The 21,763-nt window shown below is 48.4% G+C and overlaps 1 long non-coding RNA gene across 8 annotated transcripts; it reads right to left on the bottom strand.

Moving 5' to 3' along the window:
- Positions 1-884: 884 nt before the first annotated feature.
- On the bottom strand, positions 885-21,679 carry LOC149125225 (uncharacterized). Of its 8 annotated transcripts, none has more exons than XR_016212216.1 (5): positions 21,572-21,679; positions 20,145-20,502; positions 15,772-15,834; positions 9,148-9,225; positions 885-1,094 (listed from the first exon to the last, which is right to left on the bottom strand). It is a non-coding gene; the product is annotated as an uncharacterized LOC149125225 (long non-coding RNA). The 8 variants fall into 8 exon arrangements; XR_016212213.1 differs by lacking the exon at positions 20,145-20,502 and adding an exon at positions 8,404-8,510 and having other exon boundaries at positions 21,572-21,671; XR_016212215.1 differs by lacking the exon at positions 885-1,094 and adding an exon at positions 6,224-8,510.
- Between the last annotated feature and the right edge of the window lie 84 nt (positions 21,680-21,763).

Here is a 21,763-nt window from a genome sequence, read left to right as displayed (position 1 = left end):
GCAGCGGCCACAGGAAATGCACACTGCAGACAGGACCGCTGCAGAGGCGTAGGTAGCACAGTGGCGACAGAGGTGGCGTCAGACAGCGTGGGATTAATGGGTGCCCACGCAGCCTGGGCGTGGGGAGTGGAAAAGGGGCAGCCACTGGCAGAAGCAGTGGACAAGGACATTCCTGGGCAAGCTGTGTCCTCCAGGCTGAAGGGCACAGAAGTGTCAGGAGGAGGAAGATGCCGGGTTCTTGTGTGACACCCCGTGGGCCACAGGTGGAGCGTCACAGAAAGTGGGGACCTTCGAGGGAAAGGCCTCACGGCGTTCTTCACCTGCAGTTCCAGGCCTGAATCTGCTGTCCGAGCGGGCAGGTGCAAAAGCACACACTGTACCTCAGGTTGTAGTGACCGATTGGCATTAGGACCAATTTACATTAAGGATGGGTGACAACTTCCACAAGAGAAGTGGGATTTGGGGTTGGACTTTTGTAAGGACTAGTAATTAAGGCAGCAACATGATTGTGTTTCTCCACTGCTGCATTTATCCCATTTATCCATTCTTTTTTTTTTTTTTAAGATTTATATGTATTTATTTTAAAGGCAGAGTTACAGAGAGGGGAGAGACATAGATCTACCATCTGCTAGTTTATTCCCCCAAATGGTTGTAATGGCAGGGGTTGGTTGGGCTAGGCCAAATCCAAGAGCCTGGAATTTCATCTGGGTCTCCCAAGTGAATGCAAGATGGCCTTGGGCCATCTTCCGCTGCTATCCAAGGCACATCCGCGGGGAGCTGGATTGGAAATGGAGCATCAGGGGACCATGTGGGATGCTTAACCTGCTAACCTGCTGCACCACAATGATTGCCCCTATTTATCCATTCTTAATCATCGCCAAATCTTTTTTTAGAAGACTTTTATTTATTCATTATGATTTAAGGGGTAGAGTTAGACAGAGGGAGAGACAGAAAGGTCTTCCATCCGCTGATCACTCCCCAAATGGCTACACAGCCGGGACAGGGCTGATCCGAAGCCAGGAGCTTCTTGCAGGTCTCCCACACAGGTGCAGCTGGACCATCTTCCACTGCTTTCCCAAGCCATTAGCAGAGAGCTTGATTGGAAGAGGAGCAGCCAGGACGTGAACTGGTGTCCACATAGGATGCCAGAGCCACAGGCAAAGGATTAGCCTACTAAGCCCCAGTGCCAAATCTTTACACAGAATTGTAAATGGAGCAAAATTTTTCCCTTGGAAGAATTTCTTTCTTACCATGTTACCCCCTCAACAAGGCCAACGGACTCTTCATCCAAAGAGACTCATGATGCAACCCTCTCTCACCCCTTAGGACGCTGCCCTCGCCCTCATTCTCCCAAGTACAGAACAGACGGCATGGCAATGCCCTCTCTGGCCTTGTTGCCTCCTGAAGAAAACATTAAGGAAAATACACAGATTCCACAGGATCCAGAGCCTGCTCTGTGATCTGCGTGTGTGCACTCCGGGTGGTGTAGACACAGCCAGAGTGGAGCGAGGTGTGGCCTGGGTGGATTTTCAGATTGGTACTCTCCACAGGAAGGTTTCAGATCTACTGTCTGTGCACCTGGCCTTGTTTTCATTCGGATCATTAGCCAGTGTTGGGAGCTCACCAGCCCACGTGCAGCTTTGTAAACCCACAATCCTCCCTACTTGTCATTAGAAAGCCCAAGTGCTACAGACCAAAAACGTAAGAAATCCAAAGAATCCCTTAATCAGAGAAAACATGGCTCTTTTAAACAGACATCATCTTCTCAGTTTTTCATAACCAAGATGTATTTATTCTCATGTCCACAATTACTCTTATAAGTATCTGGTTATCATAACCACAGAAAGACCGTTTATTCCTTCTAACTGCTGGATAAAAGCATGCAGCATTTTCAAGATTTCTGGTTTCACCCTTTTAACCCGAGGAATAACTATAAATAGATGGTAAAGTCTGGGATTTCCACAGTAAGTGCTGCTATAAATAGTCTTAAACATTTTCCCACTTCATGCTTTCTAAAAGAACATTCTCCACTTCCTCTCCTGGATAACCTCTGGGAATGAAGACAGATCACATTCAGAATTTTATGGAGGGAGTTTAACAAAAACTTTTAATGAACCTATTAGCAATTCCAAACATTCCTCCAGAATAAAGCAACTTAACAAATTCACTCATTTAAATAGGTCAGCTAAATTTAGATAGCCAATTTTGAGAAAAGCACATTTCAAGCAAGCTGTTAATATGTTCGTCCATTTTCTCATGTTACTGGGAATTTTCCTCTTAAAAAAAAAATTAAGGCAAAGCCCATCCTACCCTTAACAATTGTCTCCTTTAAGGGAAACGTGTTCCAGTTTTCCCGGGAACTTAGATTGGGTGGGAGGGCGGCTCCAAGATGAGAGAGACCCAGGTCTCCACAGTTCCTCTTCGAGAACAGCCAGAAAAGGATTCTCACATCTACCCTCCGAGGAGCCCCGCGGGACGCCCGGTGAGCGGCCTGGGCGAGCCGCTCCCCGCGGCGCAGGCCCGGTGCCCGGTGCGGTGCGGAGCCTCAGAGGCATCCGCCGCCGGCGCTGCAGCAGCCCCTGCCGGCCGAGCTCGAGGCCCGGAGAGGACAGACTTCCCCGACGGGGCCGGGCCCTGCTGGTGGGACCCACGCCCGCATTTTGTATTTCAGGTTTTTTTTTTTTTTTTTTCCCCATGGGCGGGGTAAGCCATAATTTAAAAAATATTAGTGAGTCTTAAAAAATGATAGACTTTTAAAAACGGTTTTGATTTTACAGAAAATACTGAGTGCAAAGTGCAGTTCCCAGGTAACTCCTCATGCACCCTCAATTTCCCCAATTTCTTTTTTTAAAGATTTACTTATTTTATTTGAAAGGCAGAGTTACAGAGAGGCAGAGAAAGAGAGAGAGGTCTTCTATCTGCAGGTTCACTCCCCGGATGGCTGCAACAGCAGGAGCTGTGCCAATCCGAAGCTAAAAGCCAGGAGCTTCTTCCCGGTCCCCTACATGGGTGCAGAGGCCCAAAGACTTGGGCCATCATCTACTGCTTTCCCAAGCCACAGCAGAGAGCTGGATTGGAAGTAGAGCAGCCAGGACTTGAACTATATGGGATGCGGGCACTGCAGGCGGTGGCTTTACCCGCTGTGCCACAGTGCAGGCCCCAATAGACTTTTTTTTTTTTTTTTTTTTCGACAGACAGAGTGGACAGTGAGAGAGAGAGACAGGGAGAAAGGTCTTCCTTTGCCATTGGTTCACCCTCCAATGGCCACCACGGCCAGCGCGCTGTGGCCGGCGCACTGCGCTGATCTGAAGGCAGGAGCCAGGTGCTTCTCCTGGTCTCCCATGGGGTGCAGGGCCCAAGCACTTGGGCCATCCTCCACTGCCTTCCCTGGCCACAGCAGAGAGCTGGCCTGGAAGAGGGGCAACCGGGACAGAATCCAGCGCCCCGACCCGGTGTGCCAGCGCCGCTAGGTGGAGGATTAGCCTGTTGAGCCGCTGCGCCGGCCCCTATTGGGTTTTGGTTTTACAGAAAATATTGAGTGCAAAGTGCAGTTCTCAGGTGACTCCTTATGCACCCTCAATTTCCCCAATTTTTAAAATAAAGTGCTTTTTTTAAAAGCAGCTATTTATTTGAAAGGCAGAGACGGGGTTTGAAGGGGCCTGGTGTTCTGTGCTGATTTTATATCCTGCTTTCACTGAATTCATTTATCAGCTCTACCAGATTTTGGGGGTGTGTAGGGTCTTTAACGTGATTCTGTCAGCACTTACCCCTTGTATTTGAATGAGTGAGGGGGGTGTGCATTTGTGACTTTTTATTTCGTCCTGGTGCATGGACTCTTAGCATCACATAATCTGCTCTTGCTCTTGCTGGTTCCCCTTCTGAAGCCTACTTGTTTCCTAACACAGTAAGTAACATGGCCCCTGGAGCTTTCTTTGGATCTGTGTTTGCAAGTTACTTGCTCTGTGCTTTTACCCTAGTGCTGTCATCATGGTTAAAGAGTTGTCTGGCAATCTGTGTCTTCTAACAGGCGACTTCAGACCTTCTGAGTTTCTTATTATTGGTGTGGTTGGATTTAGAGCGGCCACTCATTTGTTTTCCATTATCCCCTTTGGGCTTTGTCCTGGACATCCCTGTCCTGCCTCCCCTTCGCCCCCTACCCACTCCCCCTGCTTTTTTCCGGATGATTTAAATATTTCTGACCATTCCATTTTAATCCATCTTTTTTTTTTTTGCTACTTCTTACTGTATTTTTTTTTAACTACCACCATACTTATTCTTTTACAGTTCATTTACAGTTAATTCCCCATTTTAAGCAAAACATAGAAGCCTAAAACCATATCGGTCTCTTCAGCCTCCCCACCCCATTTATGTTTTATTGTCACATTATTGGAGTGATTTTCTGATCTCTCTGGCTGCTATAACAGAATGCTTTAGCGTAGATCATTTCAAATAATAGAAATGTGTTTCTCACAGTTGCAAAGGCCTTGGAAGGCACCAGCAGGCTCCGTGTCTGGGTGCCTCTTGCTGTGTTCTCACGCAAAAGAAGGGGTGAACAGCTCCCTGGAACATCTTCCATTAGGCTGCCATCCCCATTAGGAGATGATGAGGTCGTCTCCTTAAGTCCCCACCCCTTCGTGCTATCAAATTGGCGGTGAAGTTTCAGCACAGGAATCCTTGTGAGCCACGTTTAGGCCACAGCACCACGGGCACGGAGAGCTTTCACTCCGGGGCGCCTTCCACCCTCGCTCACGTGTTTAGAACGGTAGTCTGTGACAGTTGTCCAGGTATTACCACGCTTCCCGTTCTGGCTTCCTTCTCAGGTTCCTACCTTCTTCCAGAACAGGTGTGCTGGTGTCCTATCCTCTCAGCTCCGTTTCACACAAACGGGTATTTAGTCTTCATCTCTGAAGGAAGCTTTTGGTGCGTGTAGAAGTGGGGAATGCGTGTAGAAGTGGGGGGAGTGGGGGAAGGTCTGCGTTTCTTCCCAGTGCTTAACGGCTGGTCCACGTCTTCTGGCCACCATGGTTTCAGTGAGACGCCTTCCAGGTTCTGGTCCTCTGGATCTGAGAGTCCCCTCCCGCCCCTCTTCTCTCTTCCCTCTGCAGTTTGATGATGTTTCTTGGCACAGTTCTCTTCAGGCCTGTCTGGATTGGGATTCGCTGTGGTTTGTCCCCTACGGGCTCCATGTTGGAAGGTTGGCCCCCAGCAGGGTGTTGTTGAGAAGTGGCAGGCCTCCAAGGGGTGGGGCCCCGTGGGAAGCCAGATCTAACTCCCTGTGGGGAGTTGGATCGCTGGTTGTGCAAGAAATCACAGCTGTGCTTGTGTGAGCCTGCGTTAGCCCCCAGGGGCGTGGGTGTCATCACACAGCGAGTCTAGCCTTCCTCTCACCAGCTGGCTTCTTCCTCCCTGGCTCCCACCAGGCTGCCCTCAGCCTCAGGCCCTCACCAGGGACCGAGCAGATGAGGTTGCCTGGTCTTGGACTTCCAACCTCTAAAACTGGGAGCATACTCAGCCTCTTCTTGATAAGTCACCCGGCCTCGGGTATTGTGTTATTGCAATGGAAAATGGAATAACACGTCAAAGCACATGTTTTCCTAGAATTTGGCAAGTTTTAAGCATGCCTTTATTTTTAAAATAATTTTCCCACACATAACTGACTCTAGTGACATACATGTGAGGCCTTTTGTAATTGTCCCACAGGTCCCTAAGGCTCAGTTCATTTTGTTCCAAATCGGGATTCTCTCTGTACTTCAGGTTAGGTAATTTCTTTCGCTCATTTCTTAGTGTCTTCCTCCAGCATTGCCATGGTGCTATTGAGCCCATCCAGTGGATTTTTACTTTTTGTATTATGATGTATTTTTCCATTCTAAAGTACTTTTTTTTTTTTTGGTAATTCCTATTTCTCTATTGAAATCCTATTTCTAGGGGTCAGCATTGTGGTGGAGTCGTAAAGCCACCACCTGCGATTCCAGCATCCCATATGGGCACTGGTTCATGTCTCAGCTGCCCCACCTCTGATACGGCTCCCTGCTAATGGCCTGGGAAAAAACTGGAGGCTGGCCTAAGTGTTTAGGCCCCTGCCACCCACGTGGGAAACCCAGATGAAGCTCCTGGCTCCTGATTTCAGCCTGGCCCAGTGCTGCCATTGTGGGAGTGAACTACTCTCTCTGTCTCTCCCTCTCTCTCTGTAATTCTTTCAAAATAAATCTAAAATAAAAATCAGTTTCTATCCTTTTATTTATTCCAAGCATGGCTGTAATAGCTGCTTAAAAGACTTTGCCTTTCAATTTCAATATCTAGGCTGTCTCATAGTTGGTGTTTGTTGATTAACTTTTCCCATAAGATATGGTTGGGGCTGGCACTGTGGCTTATGTGGTTAATGCCCTGGCCCGAAGCACCAGAATCCCACAGGGGCACCGGTTCAAGACCCGGCTGCTCCACTTCCTATCCAGCTCTCTGCTATAGCCTGGGAAAGCAGTAGAAGACAGCCCAAGTTCTTGGGCCCCTGCATCTGCGTGGGAGACCTGTAAGAAGCTCCTGGCTCCTGGCTTCGGATCAGCAGCTCCAGCTGTTGTGGCCATCTGGGGAGTGAACCAGCGGATGGAAGACCTCTCTTTTTCTGCCTCTCCTCTCTCTGTGTAACTCTGACTTTCAAGTGAATAAATAAATCTTTTAAGAGAGAGAGAGAAATAACTTTATGGGGTTGGCGCTGTTGTGCAGAGGGTTAAGTTGCCGTCTGCAAAGCTGGCATCCCATATGGGCCCTGGTTTGCGTCCTGGCTGCTCCACTTCTAACCCAGCTCCCTGCTAACAAACCTGGGAAAGAAGTAGAGGATAGCCCAAGTGCTTGGGCTTCTGCACTCACATGGGACACATGGATGAAGCTCCTGGCTCCTGGCTTTGGGTTGGCGCCACTCCTGCCATTGCGGCCATCTGGGGAGTGAACCTGCAGATGGAAGATCTCTGTCTCTCTCTCTGTCTCTCCTCTCTCACTCTCTTTGACTTTCAAATACATAAATAAATCTTAAAAAGAAAAAAAAACTTTAAGAAGCTCACCAATACTGGTCATTTCTCAATCTTTTATTTCTCTTCTCCATCTGCCTGCTATTTTTTCAGAATCTTGCAAGAGTTGCTGTTTGCAGTCTTGATGAAAAAAAGTTAGGTACTAACATATGTTTGTTAAATGAAAAAAGAGTCTGGTCCCTAACCAGACTGTCAGTTCTGTGAATGTGTGGACCTTATGTCTTCTCCAGTTGGCTTTTATTGGTACCTGGTCCAACGCTATACATGGTGAGAGCAAAGTAATTGTTAACTTGCACTGGGCAAAGAACAGTGAACAATGAAGATTTAAATGGAAGGCTTCTTTTTTTCCACTTGTAGTATTAAAATTAAAAAAAAAAAAAACTCCTGGCAGATTGGATAAATCTTAAAGTGACGTACTTCAGAAAGCAACTAAGATTGGAATGGATTTTTGAAAGAAAGAAAAATCCTTTAAAAATCCAGGCTTTAAGGTTGGGGAACAAAAATAGTAATAAATTGTGGGGTAGAAAATAAAGGAAGACAGGAAGCTGATTATCCCCACTGAACAATACACAGAGAGAGGCTTGCAGCCAGAGACCACGGGGCTGGCCCTCTGAACCACTCTTTGAGGCACCCGGGCCTGTCCAAATGAAGCTATCAGAAAGACATGCGGAAGCTGGACAATAAAACGGTCAGGGGCCAAGGCTGGCGATAGGCATGTGAGGTCGCGCGTGCCACAGGAACAGCATTATGTGGGCCTGTGGACGTGTCTTGGCACCTGACAAGGGGAATTACCGTGGGGACTCTCCGGCAGAAGATGAACATGACAAATGGCCAGGACTCGCTCAAGGGCTCTGTCTCCAATGGGGGTGTTTTCTTTACAGGAAAGAGAGGAATAGTTCCAAAATACCTATCTTTTAACAGAAAAGCATGATTTATTTAAATGACAGAAATGTTTAGATAACAACCTTATTGTTTCAGAACTCTCAAAGCAATTTATAAAGAAAAGCTTGGAAAAATTTTCAGCAGTCGTTTCAAACCATGAAAGGCTTCACACCTATCTCTAACAACACTGTCTAGGACTAAAAGTAACGGTAAGAAATCATGGCAGAGTTTGTAATGAAAACCCACATGGAAACCTACATGGAAAGCCACACTTTGCTGCAAAGGGAAGTTAGGGAAGATAGTTATTTAGGTGCATGGCACTTTTCCCAGCTTAAACTTTGGCTTCTTACTACAAAGAAGGGGAGAACTGACACCCAGAAACCCTGGTTGCCCATCCGTGGGTGCCAGCAGCTGTTGTAATTGCTTGTGTGTGTGTGTGTGTGTGTGTGTGTGTTTCCCCTTCCAGGAGGTGGTAGGAGAAGAACCCGAGTCTACTTACCCAGTGTCCGGGCCAGGGTTTGGCCAGCTCAGATGCACATCACGCCTGGACGTGGCAAGCCCACTGCAGGTCTTGTCAGCAGCCTCGGCTGTGCATGGCCACCTTCCCTTGTGTAATTAAAGGGAACTGCTGCAGACACCACTTACTGTACTTTCTTTATTAAATTATTAGTGATGGGGGTCAGCGCTGTGGCACAGTGGGTTAACACCTGGCCTGAAGTGCCGGCATACCATATGGGTGCCGGTTTGAGACCCGGCTGCTCCACTTCCGATCCAGCTCTCTGCTATGGCCTGGGATAGCAGTGGTAGATGGCCCAGGTCCTTGGGCCCCTGTACCCACATGGGAGATAGGGAGGAAGCTCCTGGCTCCTGGCTCCTGGCTTCGGATCGGCGCAGCTCTGGTCATTGCAGCCAATTGGGGGAGTGAACCATCTAATGGAAGATCTCTCTCTCTCTCTCTGCCTCTCCTCTCTCTGTGTAACTATGGCTTTCAAATAAATAAATAAAAATCTTTAAAAAGAAATTATTACTGATGAAGTTGAGTGGTGCTTCCCGAGGGCACCTTCTCCAGCTGAACGCTGCAGCCCAAACACAGAGAGGTGCGCATGGCCCGGGCCTCATCTTGCCCTCCCTGCACCTGCCTGACCTTCACATCCTTTCGCTTCACTTTATCACTGGTTTGATTCTGCTATTGTGTGTGTGCATCCCACTGGGTAGCTTCCTTGTGGCAAAGTGAAATACTCACGGGTAATTGACAAACAAGTTGTTACTGGGTACTGGGCTTCATGTTGTTGAGAGGTACAGTCTGAGCAGAAGAGTCGAGCTGAGAAGAGACAAGCAAGGACGAATCTGAAGAGGGGTGTCACGGAGTGGGGCGGCGGCCCTGAGCAGCTTGAAGTGGAGGAGCCAGCACTTCTGTGAGTTGCCAGGGACCACCCTACGGCCCCATGGGAGCCTGCTGGGCGCCTGCTGCAGGGCAAGCTGGGGCCGTTCTGTGAAGGACCTTGTCTGGCATGAAGAGAAAGTGACCTCACTCTTTGTAAACAGCAGTCATCCAAGGGCTTTCCGAGGGACAGGGGTGAGGTTGTGGCGGAGTGGGAAGGAATTGGTGCCAGGGCACAGCACGGTCTCCCAGTGAGAGGCGTGGAAGCCACACTTGGAGAAGTCAGGAGACACCGCAGGCGTCTCTCTGGAAGGAGCTGGCAGACACCACTGGCCAGCGGAATCATCAACAGCATGGGGGCTCCCCGTGGATGAAGGTGCAGGAGGATGAGAGGGCGTCGGGTGGGGCAGGCTCAGGAGTGAGCAGGGCTGCTGGTGCTGGTGCTGGGAGGGGGCGGTCCACTCTGCTGCGGATGTTTAAAATTCCTGTAGAATCTCCAGGCTTAGATATCATGGGGCAGAATGCCAGCCTCCTGGAAGTCATCCGTAGAGGCGAAGGTCATCAGCCCACAGCAGAACTGGACTTGCTTAAGAACACAGAGGCAGGTGGGGCATTCGGCACACCAGGTACGGCCCTGCTGGGGACACCTGTGCTTGGGTTCGAGTGCTGGCTCTGCCTCCAATCCCGACTCCCTGCTAATGTACACCCTGGGAGGCAGTAGCAATGGTTTAAGCAGTTGGGTCTCTGCCACCCACAGGGGAGACTTCAGCTGACTTCCTCTATCCCAGCTTCAACCTAACCCAGCCCTAACTGTTTGGGCGTTTGGTGAGTGCACCGGCAGACAGACCTCTCTTTTTCTTTCTGCCTCTGAAATTAAAAAAAAAAAAAAATTTAAAAAGCATATTCTCTGCTAAGAGAAACACCAACAAGACCTCTCACCCAACTGCAATAAATCACGGTCAGTCCTGAACCAGAGGCGAGCACAAGGTGCTGCGCGGGACAAAGGAGGGGGCGTCCTGCCCTGCGTGGGGACAAGAGGTGGACAAGGCCTGGGGATGGTTCTGGCAGGAACACTTGAGCAGGCTCCAATGGCTGAATTAGAGAGGAAGACACTCCCAGGGTGCACGGCGACACAAATACCCACCCTACAGTTCCAAACAACACGGCTCTTTCAGAAAACCACAAGGAGCCTGTGTGAAGCAGCAGCCACGGTGCTAGGGGATGTGATATCAGAAACATCAGACAGGCAGGCCTGGGCCAGGCTGGGGAGAGCTTGCGTGCTGTCCTGAGCAGCCCGTACCCCAGAAAGACATGTCTTTGTCTTATGAAGAATGCAAGCCCACCGAAAAAGAGCAGTAGGGAAAAGGGAGTCTGTTCTGACCCATCAGGGAGGTGTCAGGGAGCACAGGTGCTGGAAATGGGCTGTGGCGAGACAGTCGGCAGCCACTCATCCCTCTAGCTCCTTGTCTGTGGTCACGTGAGCGGGGGACATGCCACATTTTAATTTCAGCAGGTTCATTTGTTCCTCCCTCCCACATCATCACATGTATGTAGTTTTGGGTTCCCACGGCTTCAGTTGTAACCACAGTCCTGTATTCCTTCCAGGCTCTCGTGTCAGCTCTGTTTGACTGTAATCTCTGACTCTGGTGGTGTGTGAGGTAACGACAAAGGGCCCCATCACCAGGGGCTGGGAGGGGAGGGGATCCCCTAGTACAGTCTGTGCATGGAGCTCTGCCTCACTTAGGGGAGCACCTGCAGTGATGGGGCATGGACTGGGAGGGCAGCCCCATTTGTCTGCCACTTGCTGCCATCTCCCTGGAGTGCACATTTCCTCTAACTGACTTGGTAAGTTCCTATTGACCTCCTGTTATTTGCTAGGCATTGGTCCAGGCCGTAGAAATAGAGCAAAAACAAAATAGTGCCTTTCCTCTCCTCTCCAGCAGCCTACATTCTATTGGGGGGAGCAGGTAATAAATCATATGATGTCACTAAGAAATAAATGCATTGTGATATAAAGTAGGACAAAGGGGGTATTGTATCAGGTAGCATTCAATTTGAATGCAAAAAAAAAAAAAAAAAAAAAAAAAAAAAAAAAAAAAGACCCCAGAAGTTAGAACATGTTTAAACAAAGTTTTTTTTCTGACTTTGTCCAAAGGTGGGTATGATGCTCCACAGTGTCAGGTTCTTTTTGTATGATTGTGGTGCCATGTGTGGCTGCCAACATGGGTGCTGGAGCTCCAGCCATTACACACACCCAACCAGAAAGAGAATGGCACAGGACACGTGTCATATACCACATACAGCACTGCCCGCGCCATCATGGCCTAGTCAAACCTCCTGGTTGCAGGAGAATCTGGGAAGCATAGTCAGAGGCAGTCAAGAGCCTCAGTGAATGATAGAGACCCAGTGCTCATACCAGGGGAGTGTGGATGCTGGCAGCAAATCATGTCTGTTAGAAGGACAGTCGTTACATGAAGGGGGCCCACATGCCACTAAGGGTGGTCAGGCTCAGTATCTTATGCACTCAGTGCAGACTGGGAAGGAAGTGAAGGGCAAGTGTGTCTGTGTTTGGGGGAAGAACATTCCAGATGCAGAGAACGTCTACCCGACTTGATGCACTGAAAAGACAGCAAGAAGACAGGATGGCTGACACTGCAAGGACAAGCAGAGTGACTTGCTGATCCAGTGAAACTGGCCTCACCACTCACTGCAGCAAGGAAGCCGAATCTGCAGCCTAGAAGAGGCCCACCGTGCCACGAGGGCACAGCAAACCAGCCGAGGAGCCAGCGTCCTGCCAGTGCTGTCCCACAAGCCATCTGCTGTGCTGAGAAGGGGCCAGCCAAGCAGCCCCTTGTTGGAGAAATGGCACTGAGATGGCTGAAGAAGGAAACAGAAGCTATTTACTGGGCAAGAACTTCCTGGAAGAGACTGAGGCAGGTTGACTTAAGAGGAGAGGGAAAAAGTGAGGGAGAGGGAGAAGGAGAAGGAGAGGGAGAAGGAGAGGGAGGGAGAAGGAGAGGGAGAGGGAGAGGGAGAGGGAGAGGGAGAGGGAGAGGGAGAGGGAGAGGGAGAAGGAGAGGGAGAAAGAGAGGGAGAGGGAGAGGGAGAGGGAGGGAGAGAGAGATTCCATCTACTGGTTTACTCTCCAAGTGTCTGCAACTGCTGGGACTGGGCTAGGGCCAACAGCAGGAATCTGGAGCTCAATCTGGTTCTCCCATGTGGGTGACAGGGACCCAAGTATTTGAGCCATCACCTGCTTAGGGTACACATTAGCAGGAAGCTGGAATTGGGAGTAGAATCAGCCTCAAACCCAGGGACTCTGACATTGGATGTTGGTCTTGCAAGCAGCACCTTAACTGCTACACCAAACTCCACTTCTGCTCTGTCTTGCGGTTAGCACATCCTGGGAGGCAGCAGATGATGGCTTTACTGCTCCAGACTTCAGACAGTGAAAAAGTCAAATGACATTTCAGTGTCACTGTGCAAATATCCTTTACCTAGAGCCCCTTGAAAGGGTATAGAGGAGTTTGAAGGGCTCAAGACCCATATTTTATGAAAAACAAACAGAAACAAAACACTGCTTGGAGCCCGCACTGTGACATGGTGGGTAAAGCTGCTACATCCCGCATGGGCACTGGTTTGAGTCCCAACTGCTCTACTTCTGGTCCAGCTCTCTGCTATGGCCTGGGAAAGCAGTAAAAGATAGCCCAAGTCCTTGGGACCCTGTACCCATGTGGGAGACCCAGAAGAAGCTCCTGGCTCCTGGCTTCAGATCGGTGCAGCTCCAGCTGTTGTGGCCATCTGGGGAACAAACCAGCAGATGGAAGACTTCTCTCTCTCTCTCTCTAGCTCTGCCTCTGCCTCTCTGTAACTCTTGCCTTTCAAATAAATAAATAAATCTGCCCTAGACTGATCATAGCCCATCCCAATGGGGCAGGGTGACCCACCTCAACACATGGGCTATGGTGGGAGGGGTGGTGTCTGGATGAAAATCTTAGGGGAAGGGGCAATGGATGCAGACGCTCACTACATAAACACACAAGAAACAACTAGGAAGGCACACAGCTATAGCCACTTGGTAAGAAAGTGGGATTTGGGGACCACCAGTGTGGCATAATAGGTAAAGCGGGAGCTAGCGCTGTGGCGCAGTGGGTTAAAGCCCCAGCCTGCAGTGCTGGTATCCCATATGGGTGCTGGTTCGAGTCCTGGCTGCTCCTCTTCTGATCTAGCTCTCTGCTGTGGCCTGGGAAAGCAGTGGAAGATGGCCCAAGTCCTTAGGTCACTGCACCCATGTGGGAGATCTGGAAGAAGCTCCTGGCTCCTGGCTTTGGACCAGCTCAGCTCTGACCGTTGTGGTCATTTGGGGAGTGAACCAGCGGAATGGAAGACCTCTCTCTCTCTCTCTGGCTCTACCTCTCTTTGTAACTCTTTCAAAGAAGTAAAAAATAATTCTAAAAATTATATTCTAAAAAATAATAGGTAAAGCAGCCACCTGAGATTCCAGCACCCCATATAGGCACTGGTTTGAGTCCTGGCTTCTCCACTTCTGATCCAGCTCCCTGCTAATGCACCTGGGAAAGCAGTGGAGGATGTCCCAAGTGCTTGTGCTCCTGCACCTATGTGGGAGACCCAGAACAAGCTCCAGGCTCCAGGCTCGAGGCTCCAGACTCCAGACCTGGCCCAGCCCCAACCATTTCAGCCATTTGGAAGTGAACCAGTGGATGGAAGATCTCTCTGTCTCTCCCTCTCTCTGTCACTCAGCTTTTCAAGTAAATAAAATACATTTTTTTAAAGCAGGATTTGGGACAACACAAGTGAGAGATTTCCACCTTTGATTCAGTATTCAAAACAGACAAGGCTTGAATCCTGGAGCAAAAATGCCTTCTTATTTGTACAAACAGAAAAACTAGAGCATGAATGGGAACTGGCCAAAAAGAGGTAGACGACTAGGCACAATTTACAGTTGTTGGTACATGGACAAAAAGGTCTCCTAATGCAAGCTCTTTCCATTCTCTCATGCTGCACCTGACAACCTACCGGCACCCTCCTGCTGTCAGCCAGGGGGTCAGTTTACAGTATCACTGATGAGGTTACAGCTTCCATTGCACCCCAAGCTGAAGCTCCTCTGCACGGTGACCGAGTGCCCTGAGCTGAGTTGCACAGAAACAAGTTTTCTCAGCTCTGCTTTGTCACACTGCCTGTCGAGGGGCCGAGATCTCTGAGCATCACTATTTTCTCATTGTTGACTTTGGTACTGCACTGAAGAAGTCTTCTCTCCCTCAACATTACAAAACCAGTGCCCGGTGTTTCTCCTGGTATATTTGTTTTTTTTTCTATTTGTATTTTTACAGTTAAATCCTACCTGGCTCTTATTCTGGTGTAGGCTGTGATGCCTGTACATTACATCTTCCCAAGTACAGTTGCACTAACACTGGTTTTGATTAATTGGCCCTTTCTGCTCTGATTTTAAGTGCCACTTTGATAAAACACAATGTGAACCACACATAGGGTAAGTGGGCTTCTGGACTCTTCATTCTGTTTCATGATCCATCATTTTGGCACTGGTGACACTACTCCTGTGGCTTTACACTATGCTTTGATACCTGCTGGAAGAAACCCTCAGCCAGTGCACTAGTTTCTGTATTGATGATGTAATCAACTTCCGAGAATTTAGCACCTTAAGCATACAAAGTTATCATCTTATAGTCCTGGAGGTCAAAATGTTCAAAATGGGCCCCACCATGCTAAAGTCGACATGCCAAATGGCCACGTTCCCTCTGGAATCTCTACAGTAGACTGCTTGCTCTCCTGGGTTCCAGGCTGACTCCTCGGCTCAGGAGCCTTCTCACCCTCAAAGCCAGCCAACGCTAGCTGCATCTTCTCACATTGCATCATCTTTTCTGCCTCCTCCTCCCACTTTTAAGAACCCTTGTGATTACACTGGGCCCTGTAGATAATTCAGGTTAGCCTTCTTTTTAAGGTCAGCTGATTAGCAATGCCAGTTCCATCTACACCCTGCGTTCTCCTTTGCCATGTAACTTGATGTATTCGCTAGTTCCAGAAATGATGTGGGTTATCTTAAAACAGATACCACTGTTTTTCATGCTCAGTATTGTTTCCCAAAATTTCTTGAGCTTTTTCTCCCATGATTCTGGAATGCATTCTGGAACTCTACACCCTGCTGCCCTCCTCGATTCAATATGTATGAAAATGAGACTGTGAAGTGGGTACTGTATATGTCCCAATAATCAGTGATAAAACCAAATATCCACTCACTATGTTAACAGAAATATAATTTCTTTCCTTTCTCTATATAGAAAGTATGACATTCATAACCAAATAAGTGGCATACTGCTATAGATAGTTAAATAAAAGATACTTTTTCTTGATACCTTTATGCTTGTGGTATCAAACAAAAATTATTGGTGTCCAATTGATCTGCACTAGGCCCAGAAGATCAGAGCAAACCAGAATGGAGTCACTCACATGAGATGCACCACATCAAAGTAAACTTTAAAATGAGCCAGTTTTCCAAAGAACAGGAGATTCCTGTAAGGCAAGCAGAAGGGTTCCAGGTCACCTGAGCTGGCATAAAAAGCAAGCCCTTCTGCTATAACCCTTTAAAGAAAGTAACTTTTGAAATGACTGCATGGGTTTTTGTTTCACTTCCATCTTAAGCCCTTTTCTGCCTATAATCCCCACCCCAAGTCTATGTTCAGTCCATCAAAGCTCCTCCTCATTTATGAATGGGATGTCCCTGATAATAGGTCTGTAAGACTTGATTTGCTAGAATTTTTTTTTTTTTAGATTTTATTTATTTGAAAGGTACAGTTACAGAAGTTACAGAGAGACAGAGAGAAAGGTCTTCATTCCCTTGGTTCATTCCCCAAATGGCCCAACGGTCGGAGCTGCGCCGATCCAAAGCCAGGAGCCAGGTGCTTCCTCCGTATCTCCCATGTGGGTTTTTCCCAGGCCACAGCAGTGAGCTGGATTGGAAGAGGAGCAGCCAGGACTAGAACAGGTGCCCATATGGGATGCTGGCACCACAGGTGGAGGAATAACCCACTGCACCATGGCGCTGGTCCCCCAGAATTTGTTTTCTAACAGTGTTATGTCAGCTTTTTAAAAATTTCTGATTTCTGTGATTGCCTTCTGCATTGTAAATAAATATCCATGTTCAAAACTTATTTTGTACAACTAAGTTCTATGACCTACAAAACTCTTCTCCACTCTATTAGTAGATAAAAGCCAATTCTGTCTGATTGCTCAAGCCTATTCTTCATTCCTTCCTCTTCTTCATAGCTGCTAGTCAGTTAACACCCACGGATCATACCTGTTAGCTATTTCTTACAAAAGGTCACCCCTTTGCTTTTCTTTTTCACACAATGCCACTCCCCTTTGGGGCTTTATCTGTTCTGTCCTGATACCTGAAGCCACAACCCCCACCCCATGATGTGGGATATTTGACAGTTATTGGCCTGTGAATCAGTATTTCCTTATAAAAATTTGAAACAATACTGAAATCCAGTTGATTTTCATCTGATCTTCTCTTCCTGGGAGACAGTCATCAATATATTTTTCAGTGTTTTCTGGCCATTTGCATTTAGAAGTACATTGTTTTAGTTTTTATAGAAATGGTGTATTAATGTACGTATTACCTAGCACTTGCTTTTTTCACCTAACATAGATCTTTCCATGATTATACATTTAGATACATTATACAGTCATATAGCTGGTAACTTTAAAAAAGATATATCTGCAAGGCAACAAGGGGGATGCAGTAGAGAGAACTTCCATTTGCTGGTCTATTCCCCAAATTCCCACCCATAGCAGCCAGGTCTAGGCCAGACTGAAGCCTTCGGAAGCCAGAAACCCCATCCAATCTCTCACAGGGGTGGCGGGAACTCAAGTACTTGAGCTACCACCTGCTGCCTCCTAGGGCATTAGTAGGATGTTGTGTCAGAAGTGCAGGGTAGCTGGGACTCAAACCAGGCACTCCAATTAGGGTTGTGGGCTTAAATGGCTGTGCCACAACACCCGCTCCTAGATCTACTTCTTTAACTGCTCAATGGCATTTCATGAGTCATCTTGTAACTTCACGTAGCCATTCTTCTACTGATATGCATCCTTCCTGACTCAATTCCTATTACTCCTACCTTTTTTCCTTGCCCAATAGTACTGTGTGACCTCCAAATTGTGGAATGGGTATCCCTGAGAATAAAGATGTGATTAACAGTTTCAAAGGATTCAATTTTCAGATGATCAATTTTCCTAAGACGGATCTGCCTGAGAGGACTCCTGGAGCCCAGAACTTGCACTTCACAATGGCCCCTCTCGCACTCGGCACACCCTGCATCTTGCATTCTGCACCGCTTGGAGATATAATAACCTTGAGGACACCAGTTGATAACCTGACAATTTCTTCTAATTAAGGCATCTTAAGAGATGTATTTCCAATTAAACTTTTAAATTTACAATTCGTGGTATACACCATGCTTAGTGTATCACTAACAATAGTAAAAAGCTCAATTTAGAAGAAATTTTAACTTTTGAAAAAACTGAAAGGCAGAGTTAAGAGTGGGAGAGACAGAGACTTTGTATCCACCGGATCACTCCATAAATGGCTGCAACAACTGAGGCTGTGGCAGACTGAAGCCAGAAGCCAGGAGTCTCATCCAGGTGTCCCATGTGCTGGCAGGGGCTCAAGTACTTGGGACACTGTCCCCTGCTTTCCCAGGTGCATTAGCAGAAAACTGGATTGGAGATGGAGCAGCAGGGACTCAAACCAGCGCCCATGTAGCAGACAAGTGCTGCAGACAATGGCTTAACCCACTGCACCACAGTGCTGGCCCCCAAAATTTTAACTCTTAAGAGCCCTAATGACATAGACTCATCAACAAAAGCCTTTGAAGCATGAAAGCACATTCAAGTTAACATAGGATTCTGTGGTACAAGTGAAATTAAAATGCTTTCAAGAAAAGATGATCCATGTAAAGTTTCCAGCTGATGAAAGGATCAAATATTTTCAGGACGGATGATGGTGGGTATTGCAATCTACGGTTATGTATAACTCACTGGGTCCATTAAAGGACTTCTGTAACCACTTGCTCTTCGAAGTGCCATTTACAGCCCATCAGAACCTACTTCTTTTGTAACTGATGAGAAATTTTAGACAGCGATGAGATTGTGAGGGAGAGCCACAGCCTTCTTCCCAGAGAAACCTAAAGCTTCCTAAGTCAGGCCCTTACGGTAGTGTGCCCATTCACTTGCTTCAGGCCTTCAGGTCATGGAGGGAACTTCCTGTTCATCTCTCACTGCAGCCTTCCTCCTAGGTATCACTTCACCCAGGAAGCCTCCTTCTGCCCCAGGCTGCAGCCGACCTCCACGTGTGTTCCCACAGTACTACAGGCTGCCCACACAGCCCACACGTGACTTCCTGTTAACTGTCCCACAGGGAAGATAAACAGAATCACATCCCACTGTTATACCCCAATGGAAACAGAGGCAGGGGGTGAAAGGGGGTTGCAGCTTAGAGCATGTGGTGGTGATGGGGCCGGCGCGGTGGTGTAGCAGGTAAAGCCACCCATGTGGTGGTGATGGGGCCGGCGCGGTGGTGTAGCAGGTAAAGCCACTGCCTGCAGTCCCAGCATCCCGTGGGGGTACCGGTTTTAGACCCAGCTGCTCCACTTCCGACCCAGCTCTCTGCTATGGCCTGGGAAAGTCCTTGGGCCCTTGCACCTGCCTGGGAGACCCAGAAGAAGCTCCTGATCGGCACAGCTCCGGCCATTGCGGCCAACTGGGGAGTGAACCATCGGATGGAAGACTCTCTCTCTCTCTCTGCTTTTCCTCTGAGTAACTCTGACTTTCAAATAAATAAATAAAATCTTAGAAAAAATGTGGCGGGGAAACGGAGAAAAATGAAAGAGGGGATGGTGGCGGAAAATGAGGGTGACTCTGGCTGTTAACAAGAAGGGAACACAGGTACGAGGCAGAGAATAGCCGAGAAAGAGCTCAGGTTTAGAGATAAACAGGGGCTAGGAGAAGCTTAAATTCTCGGTGTCTCTACTGCCAATACATCCCACAACAGTTTACAATTTGGTGACTAAAAGTAATGTGGGGTAACTCGAAGGAAGCAACGTTTACACACACACACAAATGCTGACTTTACAAAGAAACTTCAAAAAGTACATGAAAAGTAGAAAAGACAAAATAAAAAGTGTAAACTTTATTTCTCAAGGTATACTCTATCAAATTCAAGATACTTTTGTGAGTAACAATGTCAGCCACTTAGTCCATGTCAACATATTAAGTGAAGAAAACAGGTGCTCTTTAAAACTTTAAAGACCAGGAAGGCCCCCGCCCCCATCCCCAAAAAAGAGAGAGCAAGAGAGCCAAATCAGGACTGCAAGGTGAATACCTGCACTTGCAAAACTACCCTTGACGACAGGAGAGGAAGGACCACCGTCACTGTGGGAAGGGGCCCTTAGACGAAACTTTCCTAGGTGTTTTTCGACTAAAACTTCAGCTAACATTCTTAAAACACTCTCATGAGAAGCAGAAGTTATCATCCTTTGATCCTCCAAAAAGCCAACCAGCAAAACGCCTGGAGCCTCCCAAAACACTGTCACCACGACCTGTGTTCCTAACAAAGCCACTTCTGCTTTGACTGAACCACTTCCCCCCTTGGTTTTACGGTCCTGCGTCCTCAGGATTGTACTGGTAAAGCTATCTGTTTCAGCCATTACAATTTTTTGAAGAATGCTTCAGGATCTTGATCTCACTGGTTTATCACTTCCATTGAAAGCTCTGCTCTTGTCTGGAGCTGAGCTGGGTGCACCCCCTGAACAGAAAGCACATACCACTTCCAGCTTTCACTCAGCATTTCGTTAAGCTGAACCGTTGATGTGTATAGGGTAGGCCACTGTTCTCGCTAGTCATCAGTCCTCTTCAATCAGGGCACAGGCAAGACTCATTTCTTCCACGCACGGTGATGTAGATGTTCTGCTGCAGCGCGCTTCATCTTCAACATCCGCTTGTCCCTTCTTAAAACCAGTTACCCATTTGTGAACTGGGTAACTGTAGAGCACTATCCCCATAGACTCTCCTAAGGCAGCAATGATTTCAACATTCTGCAACCCAAGCTTCACCATAAACTTGATGTTTGCCTTGCCTCAATTTTAACAGAATCCATTTTGCTTTCATAGATCAAACTAGATCCTATTGGAAATATTATAACAAGTTAGCACAAGTTCATTTTGGTGGAAAAAACTTTTAAAAAAAAGTATGTATAATGGGCCTTTTCCATGAACTTATTGGAAGACCTCTGATATATATGCATAGATCCTAGGTGAACACAGAACATGCTTACTCCCCAGAGGACACCATCCCCGAATCGGGTCTCTCATGAATCATGGGTACATGAAGAAAGTAGCCCCATCCTGAGCCCGATTAGGCTTTGCACTGAAATGCCTTCCTGCCTCAAGCTACCCCACACTGCTTTGGAAAGCATCTTTCAAAGGGCAACCATCCTTGTGAAGAGTTACACAGAAAACCAATAAAACCAAAGACCGGCAGCCAAAGGTCAACACTAGAAATCTAAGGCGGCCACAGCTCCCTGCCTCCCTAGCTTTTTAAGGTCACACAAGTCACCAGGCCGGCGCCGCGGCTCACTTGGCTGGCCGCAGAGCACCGGCCGGCCCTAGCGGCCATTTGAGGGGCGAGCAAACGGAAAAAGGAAGACCTTTCTCTCGTCTCTCTCTCTAACTGCCTGTCAAAAAAAAAAAAAAAAATCACCACGGGCACACCTAAGTATTTCAAACACCCCTCAACACACACACACACACACACACACACACACACACACACACGGCCCCTTATTTAGGAGACAACCAAAAAAACCAGGCCAAACAGCAAGGCCCCGGCAAGGGTTGCAAGAGTGAATTTTGCAAAGGTGGCTCAGCAACGAGGCACTACCCGTGCGCGCAGGCCGCCCGGACATCCCTAAACACGTACCGGTCACCGTTCAGCGGGGCGGGAAACGGGCCTACCCCACCACGGGAGCCCGGGGGGCCGAGGACACTGGGTCCGGCCCTCGCGTGGCGGCCACACGCCCTCCCCGACCTGCTCCGAGCCTGCGCCGCGGAACGCCTCGCAAACAGGTGACCAGCGCACCGCTACGCCCCGTGCCAGAGGCGAGGCCGGGATGGCGCGCTCAAGCCAGCCTGCCCTCGCATCACACCGATGCTGCACCCCCGCAGCCCCGTCCTCCGACCCCGCCCGCACCCACCTTCGCCTGGCTGCACACATAGGCCAACCCCCTCCCGGGGAGCATGCGCAGTGGCCGGAGCCAGCCCCATCGCGCCTGCGCGGCAGCGGCGCCTCAACCGACAGCCGGACTTCGCCACTCAGGAGACGTGTTATTGCCACGGAGGCCCCGCCCCCAGAGGGAGACCATGGTGACGGACGACCAATCCGGAGA

The sequence above is a fragment of the Oryctolagus cuniculus genome, chromosome 8 (assembly GCF_051225735.1).
Source record: "Oryctolagus cuniculus isolate XC-2025 breed Fujian yellow rabbit chromosome 8, ASM5122573v1, whole genome shotgun sequence".
NCBI lineage: Eukaryota > Metazoa > Chordata > Mammalia > Lagomorpha > Leporidae > Oryctolagus > Oryctolagus cuniculus.
Note: the sequence above shows the minus strand (reverse complement) of the source record. Positions and strands in the feature narration are given on the sequence as shown.